At 37.7% G+C, this 20,696-nt stretch overlaps 1 protein-coding gene across 1 annotated transcript in view; it reads left to right on the top strand.

Annotated features, from left to right (window-relative positions):
• Positions 1–572: 572 nt before the first annotated feature.
• The window catches only part of LOC149412470 (uncharacterized), a 409,188-nt gene continuing 389,064 nt past the window's right edge, over positions 573–20,696 (top strand). The window contains exon 1 of the mRNA XM_089645888.1: positions 573–1,021. The gene's annotated coding sequence lies outside the window, so the exon portion shown is untranslated. The remainder of the gene's footprint in view (positions 1,022–20,696) is intronic.

Genomic DNA, 20,696 nt, shown 5'->3' with positions numbered 1-20,696 from the left:
TCATCAAAATGACAGTTCAACACAGCTCTAAAAAGTGATATAAAGTCATGAAAAGTGATGAAACAAAAACTAGGTTAAATAGGCTACATGGGTAACTATTAAACCTAGTTTTTGTTTCATCACTTTTAATGACTCTATATTACTTTTTGAAGGCTCATTTTCATTTTGATGAAATATCATGCAACCGTAAAAACTGTAACATTGCGCGACAGATATCTAATATCCACTCACCCTAGGTCACGAGATTACTAGACATGATTAGAAATGATCGAGGAAAGAGTGTATTATTAAGTACGTGGATGGAAGTCGGAGACCCAGAATAAGACATAGCAATCAGGCCGGGAACTGGTGTCGCATCTCCGAGCCGGAGGCATCGTCTAGCGCAGCGCATCCATCTATCCATCAGGGCCAGGGCCGGTGAAGGCCGGGCCGGTGCAAGCCGGGCCGGTGCAGGCCGGGACGGGCCGGTGACGGTGGACGACGGGACTGGCGGGCCGGCAGCAGGCCGCGCATGCGCAGCGGCGAGCGGGCCGGCTGTCACTCGCCGACACTGCGCCAAAGCCGAGCGCGCCGTCCTCCGACATGAACGTCCGCGGCGGGCCCTGCGAATCGCCGCGCGCCGCTTTGTTATCGATCACTCCGCCGCCGATAACCGCGGCCTGCCGCTTGTAATCGCGCTAAAAGCCACGCGAAACCGAAATTCAAAATATTATCCGCCAAAAAAGCGCGAAGCTCCTCGTACGCGTGCATCTCGGGACGCGGGTCCTGATCGATTTTAGCCAAATGCAACATTTGTTTACATCGGATGCGCAAATGTAGTAACGTCAACCGGAACTCCAATTGAAATCTTATCGGAGGGAAATCTGTTTAAGAAGTCTCCGCTTACGAACGATTTACGACCTTCAGTGATCGCTTACTCGAAAAAATTAGCCGGGAAACTTGGAGTTTGCCTCGGATTTTCCGCTTTGAAGTTTGGCTGTCAAATTCGTCTACCGGCCGGCTGCCATGTGCTGCGTATTAGGTAAGCGCTTATTTTTATGTTCGCTTATTTATGTTTAGATCCTAGATGCTTCCAGAGGGAAATAAATCATCGATGACCCACCAGCTCTCAAAGAGTGAACAAATATAATATTTAAAGTATGCTGTGAAGGTGTTTTCAGCAATTTATTTTAAATTCTGGTTCTCATTAAAAGAAAGCTCGTTTGCAGATTGCGAATGTTCCACATTGATTAGTGATAGCTGCTCACCTTGTGCCGTGCGATGTATTGTATTGCATTATGTTGCGTTTTGGTTTTGTTGAATAAAAGTGGACCAGACAGAAACTGTGTTCTATATGGCCGTACTCAGAACCGAACCCGAAACCCTTTCACCTTAGCGCCTGCGCTCGGCTATTGTGTTTTAAGGTCGGATGCAAATGGACACTATTAATATTACCTCTTAAATACATACTTCGATGAATACGAAAGATGAGTTCAATACAGAAATCGAATATACATAATAATATTAGTTTTTTTATAAATAAGAACCATCCTTAAATTTTCTAGTAGCCACATTCTTCTGATTATCAGTTTAAAATAGAATAACACAGTTAATACTTAACGTTAACTTACGTTTTTAAATTATTTAACTTTTTTGGCGTTTTATCGACTAGCATACTAGGCTCATGCCCGTATCATGATAGTCGTACATAGAATGCATTATAATATAATAACTATATTGATACATGATGTAGAAATAAAATATATAAAAAAAACTAAATATACAAACCAAAACAAACTGAATTATTTTATCATAGATTATTTAAAGAAAATATAAACAAAACTATTGAATAATATTAAAAACGTTAGATTAAAATACACGCATAAATATACCTTTTATTATTATGTTAGGTAGGTGGGTGCATAAGATAAAAATGAAAAACACTACGAATTATAACAGAGATATTCATGAAATTGAAAGATATAAAATACAATATTATGGCCACTCAATCGGGAAGAGGACCTTAGCCTCGCCGGGGCTGTGCTCTAGGAGGTTTCTAGTTTAAGATCAATTTCTAAATCATATTCCTGTAAATATGATTTAAGATTTTCAATGCCAAAAGTATTTTTGCTATTTGTTTTTGGGGTGTTATGCCGTGTTACGCTAACTCCTTTAGCCAACGTTTCGGACAGCATTGCAGTGTCCATCATCAGGGCAGATGTGTTATTTAATAACATTCATTTAATACAAATAACACATCTGCCCTGATGATGGACACTGCAATGCTGTCCGAAACGTTGGCTAAAGAACGAGTTAGCGTAACACGGCATAACACCCCAAAAACAAATAGCAAAAAAACATATTCCTGTATTTTTTATTTTTCTGTTTCAAATATTCGTTTGAGAGTCGCTGACATTGTCTTCAATGAATAAATATTACAATTTGAGGTTTTACTCATTAAATTATTAAAAAAATAAGATATAAGAGACTTTAAGTATGTTATTTTTAGTCCTGCGATTAAAGTATGTATTGTTTATCATATACTGTTATAACTGTAACTTAGTGATAAATTATATCACTTTAGCTCTGCATTAAGTACTTTTGGAAATTAATTCAAGTCAAACTGGTTGAAAGCTTGTTTCTTTGATTCAGCAGGCTATAATAACGAACACGTACCATTTAATATTACATAAATATATAATAATAATTTATCTCTCTGGGATATCAATATCCCAATATCACTAGTTATCATTGACATAATTCATACTTTTTCAAAATTTCCTCATATTAAGTTCTTGGAATGAGGTAACTACCCAGTAAATTTGGCAATGTCAACTTAAGGACACGTAGAAAGCTTTAAAAAGAAGAAGATAACAGTTTAAAAAGGGAGATATGTAAATTCGAATGTTAGAGGGAGCGCGCTTATATAAAAAAAAACAGTAAATAAACTATGCGTAAGCGAAAATATTTTGAATGACTTATTTAAAATAGAGTATAAATCTCTCAATAAAGTCTTGAGCAGTATTTAAAGAAATACTGATTTTTTTCATACCTATAACATTAATTAGGTGTGTTTTTTTATAATTTTCTTTCTAGGGAATTTCATATAATTACATTTTCAACTCGGCAAATGTATTGAGACTATCAAAAATAACATTTATTTTTAAGAGCTTAAAAACTTAAGGCGTTCAAGTATGTTATAAATCGATATAAATTAATTATGGGGGCTTAATGATTGGTCCAACGAAGTATGTACTAATTTAAAGAACCATGAGATTTACCAAACAATAAGAAAACAAGCCAATGGGTGAGTTATATTCCATTGAAGGTGGAGAGGAGAGAGAGAGTATATAACGTCACCTGCAATATTTATATGGGAAGGTGGGACTGCCCTAACCCCCCACATTCCGGATGTACTTATAATAAGTTCTGAGGGCTCAAGCTGCTTCAAGTTAATGTACTTTTTACTAAAAATCACATCAAGGCAAAACCACCTGAAGCCAGGATAGGACACTGAATAAAATCGGCATCTTATTTCTATAAGATCGCCCATATAATTATGAGTCGCGCCATGATAGCTTATATTTATAACTACTTCATTAACATATAATACATATTAATACTATACAGGGTGTCAGCAAGTACTCAACTAACTGGGATTCTTGACCTAATTTCGAGTAAAAAAATTAATGAAATTTTGGACACCAGTGATTTTTTTTTTAAATCACACAGTAACAAAAAATTCTTTGACATGTCGTCACTGATCACTCAGCCGAGTAACCGCCCAGCCGCCAGAATCGAACCTAACTGTCCAGTACCTATTGTTGTTATTTTAATGTTTTTAGGCGAAAAAATTAAATTTGAGTCACCGGAGACCAAAATACCATATACATTATTTTACTTGAAATGCGCTCAGCAATCACTGGTTAAAGTTTGTCGGGTACGTGCTGATACACACTGTATAGGGGGATAGAAATAAGAGGTCGATTTGATTCAGTGTTCTGGCCTGACTTAAGGTGGCTTGGTGTGAATACAGAACCTTCTTATTTTCATGAACATAACAAGAATAACATAACTTATTTTCCTTCTTATTTTCTATTGAGGGTGTGGAAAGAGGATCGCTGAGATCATTGGGATGTACCAGGACCGAGAACCTCCAGATCTAAGAATTAAGCCAACATACAAACTACAAGCATTAAATTCCCAATACACTTACTCAAATGTGTACATCTAATTCAATCCCATTATCAAAAAACTCACTTTTTAAATTGACTGGTCAAGAGATAGCAGGATCGCATTAGACTATTTATTTATGTGGTGTTGATGATTGACAAACATTGCAAAAACGTTATTTGATATACATATATTGATTTCCCTAAAATAAAAATAAATCATTAATATTTTTCTAAACTTTAAATTAACATAAGATATATATCTTTTACGAAGGGTTTCGCTTATATTATGATTAACCCTCTTTTTAAAACCAATCTAAATATACTATACATACTCGTAGATAAAAATCCAGGCAATTCGAAATCCACAATGAACAGGAAATAATAATAAAAAACACAGTACCTAGTAACCTTAAAAGAGAAAGGCCACATCAAATAAAAGTATCTGTTAATGCCGAGTTTGTGATAAGCATCCATTTAAGGAGAAGTGACATTAGATTAGTATCTAAGATTGTTTTAATGATGTTTTAAAATTAATGGGATCGTTTATATGTTTTATGGTTGGTTAATGTTAACTTTTATTGCCCTTTGTTTTGAGTATTCGAATTTTTCTAAAAAAAAACGTATATCCAAAATGTTTTATGTCTTTTTAAAGAAAGATAAAATGTAAACGAGAAACTAATAATACTACTTAGTAACTCTTAAGAAGATATAATAACCATTTTATTCTATTCAATGTAAAATGGAGAATTATGTTAAATTTATGCATGTAAAAAAAGATAAAAGGGAAACAAGAATTAACCAGCAACATTATATGAATAGCGATTTGTGTCTACTAGCTCAGGAGTGGTCTTAAGTTCGACACACACGGCAGAGCCTACGAGCCAAATGTCGTGGCTCATCGTGGCTAATCTCTAATCTAAGTCGAACCAAAACGCCGTGGCTCGGCTCATTCGTATGTGGCAAATCCCTGAACCAATGGTTCGCCGGCTCCGTCGTGTCTGAGCAATCCCCGAACCAATATCAACTCAGTATGAATTCAGACCAAAGATATTAGAAGAACGAGATGTGCTATGAGCAGTTCTTACTGTGTGGAATTGTTTTGCCGAGTGTCGCCGGTTTTGTTCACCAATACTACTGCACACCTTCGCTTACGCTAAGGTATCCGCACTAATACATAGAACAGATTTCTGTGCGTACACGTCCCGATAGTATTCAAAGTACCCTAATTAGGTAGTACTCCGCCTACGGTCCGGCGGCCAACATAGCATATCTCGTTCTTCTAATATCTTTGATTCAGACAGTATGGCTTACGGAGGAAGGATTCCTCCGTGGTACAGCCTTTTCAAACGAGCGATTTTGTTCTGTATGTTATTATATTATTGACCTACGTTATTTTAAATAAACCTTTGTGAAAAAAACCTATTTTATATACCCGTATACGATTTTAGTTCACAAGTTCGAGTTATTTACTCGATGGTGACGTAGATAGTGATGCCATTCCTAAAATATTCTGGAGTAAAAAACCTCTCTAAAGTTCTCTGGCTACCAAAAATATAACAACTAGCCAATGCAAATATTTGATGAGCTACCGATTTTAATTTTTGCAGCATGGAATCACTGGACAGTGGACATAGATCAAACCTGGCACGGATCTAGGCTCGGCCATGTCGCCCCCTAATTTCCTAACGCTTTGGCTCTGCCGTATGTGTCCAGCTTAAACGTGTTATTTATCGAATCTACATCTATTTAGTACATAATAAAATGCATGTGAAAAAAACCTCTTTAATGTAATGAAAAAAAGATGTCGACGTAGTAAACACTGCTTTTGCAATCGTGATTTATTCATTAAAAAACATGCTTTAACCATAAAGCAGGAGCATCGTAGCACGGCGGGTGAACTATATATATTTTTTTAAATAGTCTTTTTCATTACATAAAATAAAAAAATATTAATTGTTGTTTCTCATCTTTCAAAATACTATTCTTAAGACCTCAACAAAGTTACAAGGTTAACCTCAAAATAAGCCTTAACCGAAGACTTAAAATTTACACTTTTCAATTACGTTTGCAGCCATTGTGTTAATTTGGGGTTAGACTGCTATTACGTTAGTGGCCTCAATTTACCTATTTACCAGTTAGTTCACATGCTATAATAGAAAGATTAGATCGTTTTTATCCTAATTAAAATAATATATACGATTTCAACTTTCAAAGGAAGTTTTGCTCAGATGAGAGCTAGTACTTCCAATGTAATGTGCATTGATCCTAAGCCAGAATTACACAACCCGCGGCCCATGAGCCCATTTCTGCGGCCCGCCACTTGGCTAAATTGACATTCAAAACATTAATTCTTATTTGAATACCCTGGTTAAATATATTTTTATTACATACAGTCTTAAATTTATTGCCATATTCGAAGTGTCTAATTTTACATTTATCACCAAACATGTGGTTCCAGTAGTCGAATTCTATTAATAGTTGGATGTTTCCGAACTTTCAGTTAATGATTGTGCAAGGTTTTCAGTTCTCTCTCTCCCTCGCAGGGGTAAACTGGCCGTCGGAATAGGAAATTATTTGTGATCAACCGTGAAATTCACCCACGAGCGTGACATTTTTTGCTCCCCTCTCTGAAAACATTAAGTTATTACTAACGTGGGTAAAGTAAAATCATTCTATAGATTTTTACTCGAATAAAATGATATTTTTAAATTCTTATTTTATGTATATAAAATTACATTTTACATCAAGAACATTTCTGAAATAGAATTATTGGACATGACCCGTTAGTAAAAAGTTAGGAAAAAGCTATGGAAGAAGTTGTCCAAGTATGGAGTGAATACGAATCTGACTCAGGCAATTGCATCTCTGTATGAGGGAAGCGTTGCATGTGTTAGGGTGAACGGTGGTTTTACGGGGTGGTTGGATATCATAAAAGGTGTTAAACTAGGCTGCGTAATGTCACCGTGGTTTTCCAATCTATACACGGATAATTGTATGCAAGAATTGAAATAGGTGGGATTGGGCGCGAATTTGAGTAATCTGAAAGTATGTTGCCTGTTGTATGCTGATGATGCGGTGCTTATTGCTTGATCTTACATTATGGAAGATCTATAGTTTCTCGTGTCTAGGATGAACGAAGTATGGATTAAGAATGAGTTAACGATGAATGTAAATAAGTCTAAAGTAATGGTGTTTGAAAGAGAGAGTACGAAAACAGTGTGCAATATAGTTGTGAATGAGGAATACTCGGAACAGGTGGATGAGTTTGTGTATTTAGGAAGTATGTTCTAGAGAGATGGGAAGACTGACAGAGATATTGAAAGAAGGGTAAATGCAGGTAACTCCATTAAAGGAGGACTTATTGAAAAAAATATCCAAAGAAGCGAAGTAAGCAGTTCACAATAGAGTGCTGGTACCTACCCTGATGTATGGAAGCGAGGCATGGAACTGGCAGAGAAAGGATGAAAGTAGATTGAATGCTGTTGAAATGAGATCCCTGAGGCGTATGTGTGGTAAAAGCATGTGTGATCGTGTGAGAAATGTGGAGATGTGCAAAGAGTGCAAGGCTGATGTTAGCGTAATGAATAAGATTAAGAAAGGGACGCTTAGATGGTTTGGGCAAATAGAGCGAGTGAGCGAACAAAGGAGTGTAAGGAGGATATATTATGCAAATGCGAATGCTAGCAGAAGTCGGGGTCGCGAGAAAGATATGGCACGATCAAGTGAATCAGATACTCGAGTCGAGCCATGTCAAGAGTCAGAATAATAGAATAGTATGTATGAGACGATGTATGAATGTGAATGAGAAAAGAAGTGTGTGCCAAGACCGAGTTGTTTGGGCGGTCCGTACTCTCTGCCCACCCGTGCGGGGAAACGGCGTGATGGATAGTTAGTTAGTTAGTTAAATATACTATCTGCAACACATTAATAGGAATTTCGCCCTATCGTTAAAAAAATGTTATCCATCACTGGGGTAGAATGTTCGGTAAATTACACGTACTGTTTTTTAGTGGACTCCACCATACAATCCTTGTTTATGGGTCACTTTGGCATTACCGTCTCTTGGCTCTCAACGCTCGAGTCTCAGCTTCAGTTCGCAGGGTCCTAGCACAATCACATCGATAAAGGTTAATCGAAAATATCGATAATAATTCGTCAAAACCTTTGACTAGGTAAAGATGGTTAATCAGTCGACGTAAACGTTTGTTCGTTGGATCGATGACAAATCGCCGACATTGTCGATAAAAACTTTATGTGCTAGGTTCTCAGTTCCCTAGCTCGCTCGCGGGGGTAAACTGGCCGTTGAAATATGAAATTATTTGAGACTAACCTTGAAATTCACCCAAGAACGTGACATTTTTTTGTTCCGCTCTCTGAAAACATTAAGTTATTACTAACGTAGGTAAGGTCAAATCATTCCATAGATTTTTACACGTATAAAATGATATTTCTAACAAGAACATTTCTGAAGTTGAATAATACGGTATACATAGTGACATCTAATTTACACAACGATGGTTTTCAACAAAAAAATACATGTTTCCGGAAATCTTTGAGTACCCGCTGGATAAATAATGTTCCTTGTGATGGCAGAGAGATTTTTTTTTTATTGCACGTAATAATACATCTTTTAATAATTTCTTGAAATTGAAATTGAAATTAGTTGGCGGATGCTGAAAAAAATTGATGGCAAGTGTCGTAATTATTCGTTTACCAGGTTGTTTACCAGGGTTTGGGCGTCTGTTCGGATAACCGCCCAGCCCCTAATTCGAACCGTTCGGGTTATACAGGGTTTTCCAATAAGAGGTGTTATTTTGATATTCAATCGTAAAAGATCAATGGATTCAATGGTGTGGCACGTAGCGCCATCTTGTTGAAAGTAAGCGTTGTCCAGATCAATACCATCCAATTCCGGCCATAGAAAATCATTAATCATCTCTCGATAGCGCAATCCATTCACCGTAACTATTGCTCCAGCCTCATTTTCGAAAAAGTAAGGTCCAGTGACTCCGCCGGACCATAAACCGCACTAAACAGTCACACGTTGAAGATAGAGAGGCTTTTCAACAATAACTCTTAGGTTTTCCGAGCCCCAGATGCGACAATTTTGCTTGTTGACGAAGCCACCGAGGTGGAAATGGGCCTCATCACTCAAGATGATTTGCATTTGATTCACTCAAGTGAATTTTAATAATTTCAATGTGTTGTTGAAGCATGTATCATTCCATTTTTATTAATGGCGTAGTTTCTACTTGTCAAATGTCAAAAAACGACAGCTTCAAAAGTAACATCTACCGAAATAGCGGGCTATTCAAAATAACACCTCTTATTGGAAAATCCTGTAGTTTTCGTGCTTCCATTCTCTGTACCACTCCGTGGCCACCAGGCCAGTGGCCTATCGGATTAGTCCCCGGCCCCAGAGCAACCGTTAACCGGGTCCAGTCTTTTCACTTGGTCTTTTTTTTTCTAATATCAATGTTTATGTTTGATTGCTAGAAACCAATGATATTTAAATTTGTATGTTTTCTCTTGCTGGCTATTATTTTAAATATGACATCTGCTTGAAAGAAATATATTTTTAATGCGAATAGGATACAAGATCCAACCTTTTCTTAACTGTCCGGGGATAATGGGACTACGTCATAACCAATGAAATAATGTTGTAATCCTGAAGGGTGTGGGGTAGGGAAGGAGATGATGCGAGGAAAGTTGGAAATTACCTAGTTTTTCAGATCTGGTCACCGAATTTCTATTCTGAACGTTGGTCTTTCACCAGGGCAATACAGGTTATTATTACCACTAACTTTTGTAGCTTAAATATCCTCATTAATTTATTGTAAAGCTTTGCTTTGACATTTCAGTCAGAATAAGTACCAATCAGATAACTTTCAGCGCAGTTCTCAATAGGAGAGCTATAAAATTATGTAACCCGATCGCCTAAGACTCGAGTTCGCCAGCCACCCCAGTGCATTTGGCTATCGAATCGTCCTTCGCAAACAACGGATTCAACTTCGGCCAATGAGAACCGCTGCTGCTGGTGCAGATCCTCTGTCTGGTCCGCCCCTGCCCAGGACCTTGCGCAGGAGTGCCCGCCACCCGCCTGCATCGGCCACCCCTGGGCGGGTGACAGTCGCTCCCGATACCTCGTCGAGATAACACGCACTGCACTGCAATCACAACCCAAATTAGTCTGCTCACTATTTACAAGCCATTATTTAAAATTCGAATCACAAAGAAAACGCTCATAATAACATTAAATTACACACAAAATAATATTTCATCATCACATTTATGATACATTTATGATCACATTTAAAATAATATTTCATCATCACATACAACACAACAATTTTAACATCGTTACAGCGGCGAGTAGCAGGCGTCCCCGGTGCGGGCCAAAACTGTTGGTAAATTTTGCCAACATTCGCGGCCTGCACACAAATTTAAATTCCGTCCATCACCATCTTTTGTCCCAACGTCCCAACCTTCTTTTCCTATCCGAAACTCAGATAGCCGAGCCGCCAGACTCCTCCTATCTGGACTGCCCGGGCTTTACCCTCGCAAGCAAATTCCGACTGAAAGGAGGAGTCTGCCTCTATAGTCGAGCTGACGTCAACTGTGTGCGACTATTGAGTCTGGAAAACTCCAGATTCGACGTAATGTGGGTGCGCGTCAATCTTGCCAGTACGGCAAGATTCTACGCATGTCTATACCGCTCACCGAACCATAGCGAATCAGACACTTCCGAGCTCTTCAAACATTTGAGCGATACTATTGATGATCTCTTGCCCCGCTACCCTTCGGCCGAGTTTATTGTTCTGGGGGACTTCAACGTTCATAACGAACCATGGTTGAAGTTCTCAGGCCCAACGGACTCGGCTGGCCGACAGGCGGAATCCTTTGCCATTTGCTACGGATTAGAGCAATTGGTTCAGGAGCCTACAAGGGTTCCTGATGTCCAGACTCACCGCTCCAATCTGTTAGACCTATTCTTAACTACTGTGCCACACGGTTATAAGATTGACGTCACAGCGCCTCTGGGATCATCTGACCACTGCCTAGTGACGACATCAATCCCCGTTAGCCTCAGACCAACCAATGAGAGGCTGAGGAGAAAAGTGTGGCACTATAGGTCAGCAGATTGGTTCGGTATGCGGGCCCATTTCAACGCTTTTCCGTGGTCAGCTGTTTGTTTTCGGACTTCGGACCCTTCAAGATGTGCCCAGGAGATTGGTGAAGTCATCAAATCGGCGATGGATGGCTTCATACAATCGACTACTAAAGAAACTGGTGTGGGCTCAAAGCCGTGGTTCAGTCGACAATGCTCCGAAGCAGTCCGACGAAAAAACGCGGCTTACCGAGCCTACAACACATCTCGAACGCCCGAAAGCAGATCAGCATACAACAAATCGGCAAAGGAATGCAAGAGAATCATCAATAGGTCAAAATTCGAACACGACCTGCAGATCAGCAAAAAGCTGGCTGCCTGCCCGCATGGCAGCAGAGCATTCTGGTCGCTTGCGGGCTCAATAGGTCGAAATTTTTGCAAACCCAGTTTGCCACCTCTTACCAGACCTGACGGCTCACTAGCAAACACCGCCACCGAAAAGGCTAACTTATTAGGGAGAATGTTTGCGGAAAACTCGACCCTCGACGACGGGGGTGCTGTTCCGCCGTCGGTTCCTCACTGCGGCTTCTATATGAAAAAGCTGAGGATCCGGCATCGGGATGTACTCCACGTCATACGGGGGCTCGATGTTAACAAAGCTAGTGGACCTGATGGAATACCTGCCCTGGTATTGCAGAGGTGTGCTGCGGAAATAGTTCCAGTTTTGACAAAGCTCTTCAAAATGTCCCTGAAGTGTGGCACTGTGCCCTCTGGTTGGAAAAAAGCGGTCATTCACCCTATTCCCAAGAAAGGTGACCGCTCCAACCCGGCCAACTACCGCCCCATAGCGATCACATCAGTTCTGTCCAAAGTGATGGAACGTGTGATAAACGACAAACTGCTCACATACCTCGAGAAGAACAAAATTATCAACGACCGTCAATACGGATTCCGGCGGAACCGCTCGTGCGGTGATCTTCTCGCGTATGTGACGCATGTTTGGGGGCGGTGCCTGGAACGTCACGGTGAGACCCAAACGGTCGCACTAGACATATCCAAGGCCTTTGACCGGGTCTGGCACCGAGGACTTGTCAACAAATTGCATTCTTACGGACTTGCCGCATCCCTGTGTACGTGGATTGCTGACTTTTTAAGGGATAGGTCGATTCAGGCGGTTGCTGACGGTTTCACCTCTTCCTCGCACTCCATAAATGCTGGCGTCCCACAGGGATCGGTTCTGTCTCCGACTTTGTTTTTGTTGCACATCAATGACCTTTTGACATGTGCACCGATTCATTGTTACGCGGATGACAGTACAGTTCATGATAGCTTTTTGTTTGACAAACCCCCAAAGGGCACACAAACTCCAACGGCTCGGAGGGCTTTGAAGCAGAGAATGGACGGTTATCTCGAGAGTATTTCCTCCTGGGGTAAAAATAATCTCGTCGAATTTAATGTTTCAAAGACCCAATCCTGTCTGATTACGTCTAAAAGGGATCCAAATGATAATCTAGTCTCCTTCAACGGAAGCAATCTTCCGAACAGGCCTTCCATTGATATGCTTGGTGTAACTATAAGTGACCAGCTCAGGTACGGGGGCTCCATCGAAGCCAGAGTAAAGTTGGCCTCTCAGAAGCTGGGCGTACTGTACAGGGCCCGCAGATACTTTAATAGTACACAACTGCTCACCCTGTACAAATCGCAAGTGCGCCCTACTGTCGAATTTGGCAGCCATCTCTGGTCTGGAGCCCCAAAATACCTGAAAAAAACCCTTGACTCTGTGCAGAAACGGGCGGTCCGTTTGATAGATTCCCCAATCTTAACAAACGGACTGCAATCTTTAGAGCACAGGCGTCAAGTAGGTATGCTGTCCTTGTTCTATCGGTATTACAATGGAAGATGCTCTGAGGAACTAGCGTCATTGATCCCTTCGGCACCGGTGCGTAGTCGGGATACACGCCAAACGCGCGCCCAACATTTGTACACAGTTGACACTTGTCACATGAGAACGGGTCGCTTCTACGATTCGTTCTTAAGTTCAACAGCTCGGCTGTGGAACGAACTGCCGGCCTCTGTGTTTCCTCCCTCCTACAACATGGGACTCTTCAAGACCCATGTTCACTCCTTCCTCTCCAAAAAAAGACCCTCCACACAGCATCCCCAAAGATGACATAGGCCCCGAGGGAAATTATTTTCTTCAGGGCCTCCTGTGTGGAGTAAATATAAAAAAAAAAAAAAACATTTGGAGTCGATTTTGTTGTACAACTTTTTTTGATTTGAGCTTTCGTTTTCGAGTAAATCGAGTCCGAAGTTGGAATTTTTCTTTTTGAGGTTAATTTCAGCGGTTTAATTTCTTTTTAATGACAGTGAAGCGTACACCCGTCTCCGGAAGTTTTAAAATGCTCAGATCGAAAAAAAACAGTATTTTGGGTTCTCTTTGATGTAGATGTATTTTCACCAGTTTCCCATTTGTACTGCAAGTTTCCGGACACCGTGTGTAAATAACAGTTTAACCCAAGAGTTTAAAATATTCGCTTGTTTTCTTAAATATTCGAGTGGAGTTATTGTTGAATTTCGTTGCTTATGGCTTGAAAAGCCGGCCACCTTTTCGGCTGTTACTGTCAGGGCTAATTGGGTATGGGTAAGTAGCCACGCGGCTTTATGGGGAGGTTAGTCAATATTTTTCTACAATTTTTTTCGCAACATTTATCCTATCATCCTACCAATTTTAGATTTGCTGTTTGGTTCTCATTGAAAGTTTATATTATGACGAGTATAATGTATTGTCAGTCGTTTATTTAAAAAAGTAAAATAAAAGAATCTTGGAACAACTTTTCTTTAACTTTTGAAGGTTAACACATCTAAACGAAACATTAAACAGAACAAAACAGATAAAGGCGTTGCACCCTGTAAGGCAGAGATCCTGGGTTCGATTCCCAGTTGAGACCATTAACTTTTTATTTTCTGTTTCGTATGAAATGCTAGACGGCTACAAAACTCTGTCTTGCCACATGCAAGCATCGTCTAAAAATTCTAAAACATACTTTTCTGTTATTCTGACTCTTGATATGACCATACTCGAATATTTGTTTCATTTGGTTGTGCCAATACTTCATCGGATATCCCAGATTACTTCTACCATTCACATCCTACTAACTACATTATCAGTTTGAATTTACGCAGAGTATGTACAAAAGCCACCAGTAATTCATACGGTTAGTGGTTCTTCTTTATTCTATATATTAGACCAGTGGTCGCAAACTTTGGCTACTTGAGTGCGTCTCTTTGAAGAAAGACGTGTTTTAAATACATTTTTGTTTATTATTTATTAATAATATTATTTAAATACATTTTTTTCCATCAAAATACAATTGCAATAAGCGGGTACTAAATGAGTCAAAACATTCCTGTGAGAACGGTACTGTTCTCGTCCGCCAGGATGCGTCTATCCTTTTATATGGGTATGCGTTTGGAATTTGACTTTTGTTTTTCTGGGCAATTTAAATAGTTCCTCGGTTAATTATTTTATTGCTAATAGTTTGTTTGAAGACAATTAATTATAGTTTTCTAATGTTTAAACGTCAAACTTTTTTATATTCACGAGCGCGTAGTTTATGCTCGTTGTGTATTAAACTTCAAGTAACATCAAGGTGTATTTTATTATTATAAGTGTATTTTTTAATAAGGTGACGGGACTCGCCAACCTTTGGATATCCCCGTCACCAATCGGGAGTAAAGTTGAGTGAGGAATTCGAGTCACTCACGAAATTCTATCTGCGTGGAAAAGGAAGCGACAATTTCGTCTCAAATTTCGGATCGCCGCGCGTTTGTCAACTAGGACAGTGGGCTAATGCGCAATTTCTTCTCATTTGTCACTTCTTGCTGGCGATAAGTTTATTACAGTGGTTACCCGTTTCTCCATAGAAGTGGACAGTGGCGTGTCGTAAGTTTTCATTTTATTTTAAAAACGTACAATACGGAAAATATTTATTTTCTGTTTTAAAACTAGAAGAAAACGATTTTTTATGTGAGAATCTTTTTAGCTCCTAAAATTAAAATTAAAACCAAACAATTGATATTGTTTTGAAAAATCGGAAAAAAGATTCAAGTTTAATTAGAAAATAAGTATATTAGAGAGAGCGCGCTAATATTAAAAAACCGATAATAATTATGCGAAAATACTGAAAATATTTAATAAAACACGACTCGTTTGAAATAGAGCAAAAAATCTCTCGACAAATGCTTTAGTTGCATTTAAAGATGCACTGTGAACTTTTCATGCCTATAACATTTTAAACAACAGAAAAAATGTGTTTTTAATAATTTTCGTAGCTTATTTTGCAATTTTTTTAATTAATCAACTTCATATAATTAACGTTTTGGCATAACAAATTTATAGATATTATCTTAAAAAATTACATAATTTTTATTTGGAACTTTAAAACTTAAAGAGTTAGCGAGAAACTTGTTATAAATCGATAGAAATTGGGTATGCGGGGCCAAGAGTAAAAATATTGCTTTCGCTCTTCATCGTTGGTGTGAAGACGATTGTAATCTTCCATGAACGCTACTCTTCTCTCTGCTGTAACATTAACAACTTTCATAGAATGTACAAAAGTCTTAGATTTGTTGTAGTCATCATCACTCTTCCAGGTAGAAAAAATTAAAGTTAAATTTGTACATTTTGTTAAACTTTAACCAGAATAAGAGCATTGTCAATGGTAGCCTAGAATCTTCCAAATCTTGTCTTTCGAGGGCTGGTTCTCTGATCCAAGTTTCAATTTTGTTAACCCCAAAAATTTTGTTAAATGAAAAACAAACTATTTTTTGCCTATTAAAGCATATAAAAAGGGTGCCCCGAAAAAAAATTAACTTTTATCTTTTGAAGCAGCCTAATTTTGGTACTTCAATACCAAACTACTTAATTATAAACCGTATAATAACAGAATTGTTCTAAATCTAAAGGGTTTGAGGTATTTCGGGAAGAAATGTTTTTGTGCTGTTAGTGACGTATATCCATGACATAAATCAATTTAGATTTTTTCTTGCACTTATCGGCTTTAGTGTTTCTTGTCAAGAATTATCTTTATTTGGTTGCTCTGATTTTTGATGCTTTATTTTAGGCATGTATGTTCATTTTATAATATATTTGTGACATTTGTTGTAGGGTTAGGCCGCGCGCATTCAGGATTTCCTCTCAAAGGCGTATCAAAAAGGTTCATTTCAAAGTTAAGAGTGAAAACGGTCTTGTGATGGCAGCACTGCACTTCTGGCAGGGACCTATTTACAAGCGATGAAGCCAAATCCTGATGTCATAGAGAAAAAAATAATATAAAACATGGGAACTAGTTAACAAACTTGCAAATGAATGTATTAATATCTTAAAATCATGGTTTGATAATAACCTACTCACACTTAATGCCAAAAAAACAACATATGTATTATTTTCACTACAAAAAATACCTAAACACAAAGTAAATATCATAATCCATAATGAAAATTGTGACAATGTCAAATGTAAACTACTTAATCCTATTTGTACTGTAATCAACTCTTCTTCTGAAATTAAATATCTTGGTGTGATCATCGATGAAAATTTGAAATGGAAAAGCCATATTACGGAGTTAGTAAAGAGAATAAGGAAATGTATATATATAAATAATATATAGTATATTTGCGGCACGTTCCAGAGTGGAAGATACTACCAGTATCGCCCTGGTGTAAGACCACCATTCAGAATTGAAACGTTGCTCCAAATGGCTTTAGCCGTGTTTAGTGACTAGATCTGAATAGCCAGGTACTTCCCCACCTTCCTCTTTCCCTTCCCCACTTACCTTCAGCCTCACAACATTCCCCAATTGGGGATGCCATAGTCTCACTGGCTCCAGACGGGAGCAGTTGGGACTCTTGTGAGGTATTCACTATAAAAAAAAATATATATATATATTTGTTAGGTTAAGAAATATTTTAAATGTGAAAATACTAAAAAATGTATATTATGCTCTTGTCCACTCCCTGCTTATTTACGGAATCATAGGTTGGGGAGGATCTTATAAAAACAACCTACACTCAGTAAAAGTCTCACAAAAAATTATTATAAAGGTAATACTTTAAAAAAAACTCTACTTTCCCAACGAAATTGCTTTTTAAATTGTTTCCAGTACCAAATATTGATGATATATTTAAGCAAACTTCAATTATAAAAATGTGTAAAGAAAAAAATAACACAGAATATCAAGAATTTTACAAACTGATGAGAAATGGAAATCAATTTATTACGCCAATCTTTAAAACAACTCAAATGCAAAACCATTATATTTACCAAGCCATAAAAAACTACAATAATCTCCCTTCCGAATTGCGCTGTATTACGAACCAACAAGAACAAATAAATAAAATCAAACTTTTTTTCCAAAAAAACTTATATTAAAAAAAAATGTATATATATCCCGCTACATTTGTTGCGTCCGACCCCTAAAAACTCCATAGCATTGCAGCGTCCACCGACTTACAGCGTCCGATATACGGACGCTGCAATGTTTTGACCTCAAAATTGGCCAGAACGATGCTTACCCCATGTAGAATCGTATGGCAAAAATTTTTGTGGAAGCAAAAAATGTCTCAGAATGTCTGGAAACGAATATTGAACGTTTGACATTTTGCCGACAGGTTCGCTACACGATGTATATATCGAGCAGTGTATGTTTTTATTCATTTCTACGATCTTGCCGCGTCCACGAAGTAATATAATTTTCGATACATAACGACGATCATGCTGCGTCTACGCATTACATCGTTAGTATAACGTCCTCAAGACCGATTACGAGTAGATATTATTTTATATACATAACGACGGTCGTGCTGCGTCCACGCATTACGTCGATAGTACTGCGTCCCCGTAGCCGCTCATGAGAATATACTATTTTTAACTCATAATGACAATCATGATGCTTCCATGCATCACGTCGATAGTATTGCGTCCCAGTGAACGATCACGAGTAGATATTATTTTGAATATACAACGACGGTCATGCTGCATCCACGCATTACTTTGATAGTATTGCGTCCCCCTGGCCGATCACGTTGAAATATTATTATGAATACATAACGACGGTCTTGCTGCGTCTACGCATTACGTCGATAGTACTGCGTCCTCGTGGCCATTCGGAGTACATTGTTAAATATTATTTGAGCGTTTGGTTGAGTAAATCATCAGATTTGGCAACATTTGGTTAATTTACAACGATGCCGCTTGATACTCAGAACTAAGAATCGTCTTGCGTGGTTTTTAATGCATAACGACGATTTTGCTGCGTCCACGCATTACTTCGATAGTACTGCGTCCCCATGGCCATTCACGAGTACATTTTTATAAATTATTTGAGCGTTTTTTTATAGTGAATTTTTTTTTTTTTATAGTGAATACCTCACAAGAGTCCCAACTCCTCCCGTCTGGAGCCAGTGAGACTATGGCATCCCCAATTGGGGGATGTTGTGAGGCTGAAGGTAAGTGAGGAAGGGAAAGAGGAAGGTGGGGAAGTACCTGGCTATTCAGATCTAGTCACTAAACACGGCTAAAGCCATTTGGAGCAACGTTTCAATTCTGAATGGTGGTCTTACACCAGGGCGATACTGGTAGTATCTTCCACTCTGAAAAAACTCGCGTTTGGTTGAGTAAATCATCAGATTTGGCAACGTTGGGTTAATTTACAACGATGCCGCTTGACACTAAGAACTAAGAAGCATCATGCGTAGTTTTTAATGCATAACGACGATCGTGATGCGTTTACGCATTACGTTGGTAGTATTGCGTCCGTTGTTGTTTTTTTTAAAAGAAAAAGCGTTTTTTTTGGGAGCGAAACCCGGTCGGCACAAAGTATAAAAAATAAAAGTGGTGTTTACAAAGTTATTGTTTTATTTTAAATTAAATATTGTTGTCAATTAAACAAACAATTTATAAGTTCCCGATTATTATCTGAATATAAAATAAATCTTATAGAATAAAATAAAAACCTCAAGATATGAATTGAAATCTAGCAAGAATATCGTAACACAAGTTGTGAGGATTATTATTAATATATTCATAGAATTATAAATATCACACCTTCATAAATGCAATGAAAACTTTAACTTAAATGAAATCAACAAAAAATCAAAATATAGAAGAATACGTATGTGAAACATACAGCGAATGCACTAAAATCTAGAACAATATAATAAATCTACTAACAATCTTGCACTTAAACATAAGGAGTATAATTTGAAACATGGACGAACTTCTGGTATACCTATGTATTTAACATTATGTCCACAACCAGATTTTTTAATACTATCCGAGGCACACTCGCATGCAATACATAAAAATATACCAAGTATTCCAAACTACAAACAATATGTCACAAATTATCACAAAAATAAAAGTAGTGGAATTGTAGTCTATGCTAAAGAAAAATTTACTGATATCAATGTTAACGAAATACCAATATGTAACGCAAACTGTTTGTCAATTAATGAATCTAAATAATTAGCCAATTAATATAATCGCATGTATCGAATACATAGCTCGTTATACCCTTATAATCCAGTAGGTACCCAAGCGATTTTGATCAGGGTGCTTAGGCCGTGAACATCTTGGAATAATTATCGATAATAACATCAAATGGAAAAGTCAAATAAACTCCACAGTAGACAGAATGAGAAAACTCATCTTTATGTTTTTTAGACTTACTGTATCATTAAAAATACTTAAAGGTATTTATTTTGCACTTGCACATTCTACACTACTACAATATGAAATCGTGGTTTGCGGGGGGGGGGGGGGGGGAGTGCGTATAAATCATACCTACGTCCACTTGTGACAATTCAAAAAATATTAATAAAAATCATATTTAAAAAAGCCATATAACTATCCAACAATAAATGTTTTCCAAGGTTTCCCGGTTCCCCTTCTCACAAAAATTTATGACAAAAATACTCGTACATTAAGAACTTCAATTACATAAAGATTTATTTGATAAAAATAATATTCCATAATTAATTTTAAGCTAAATAATTATTTATATTGGAGGACTAACCGTACCACTAGTTCGAACTACAACAGCAAAACATCATTATTTATTTAACGGTATAAAATTATTCAATAAATTACTCCTGAATATATCTGAGGAAAATTATGACAGTTACAAAAAAAAAACAATTTAAAATTCTCTAATACCACCTAATAAATTTTCTTATTGTTTTAAATTATTTATTTATTTATTTTATTTCAGGGAAATCAACAGTTTACAATGTGGTTCATTTATACACGTGTAATTTATCTAACTGAGAAACCAATTGCAGATTTCCGCAATATTCTATTCTATTATGTATGTAAAAATTTAAAAACTATACTTACAAGAACTAAAAAATATTAAATTTATCGAAGAAAGCAAACA

The sequence above is a fragment of the Hesperophylax consimilis genome, chromosome 23 (assembly GCF_061612785.1).
Source record: "Hesperophylax consimilis isolate HC1 chromosome 23, BYU_Hcon_1.0, whole genome shotgun sequence".
NCBI lineage: Eukaryota > Metazoa > Arthropoda > Insecta > Trichoptera > Limnephilidae > Hesperophylax > Hesperophylax consimilis.
This window is presented reverse-complemented; position numbering and strand designations above follow the sequence as displayed.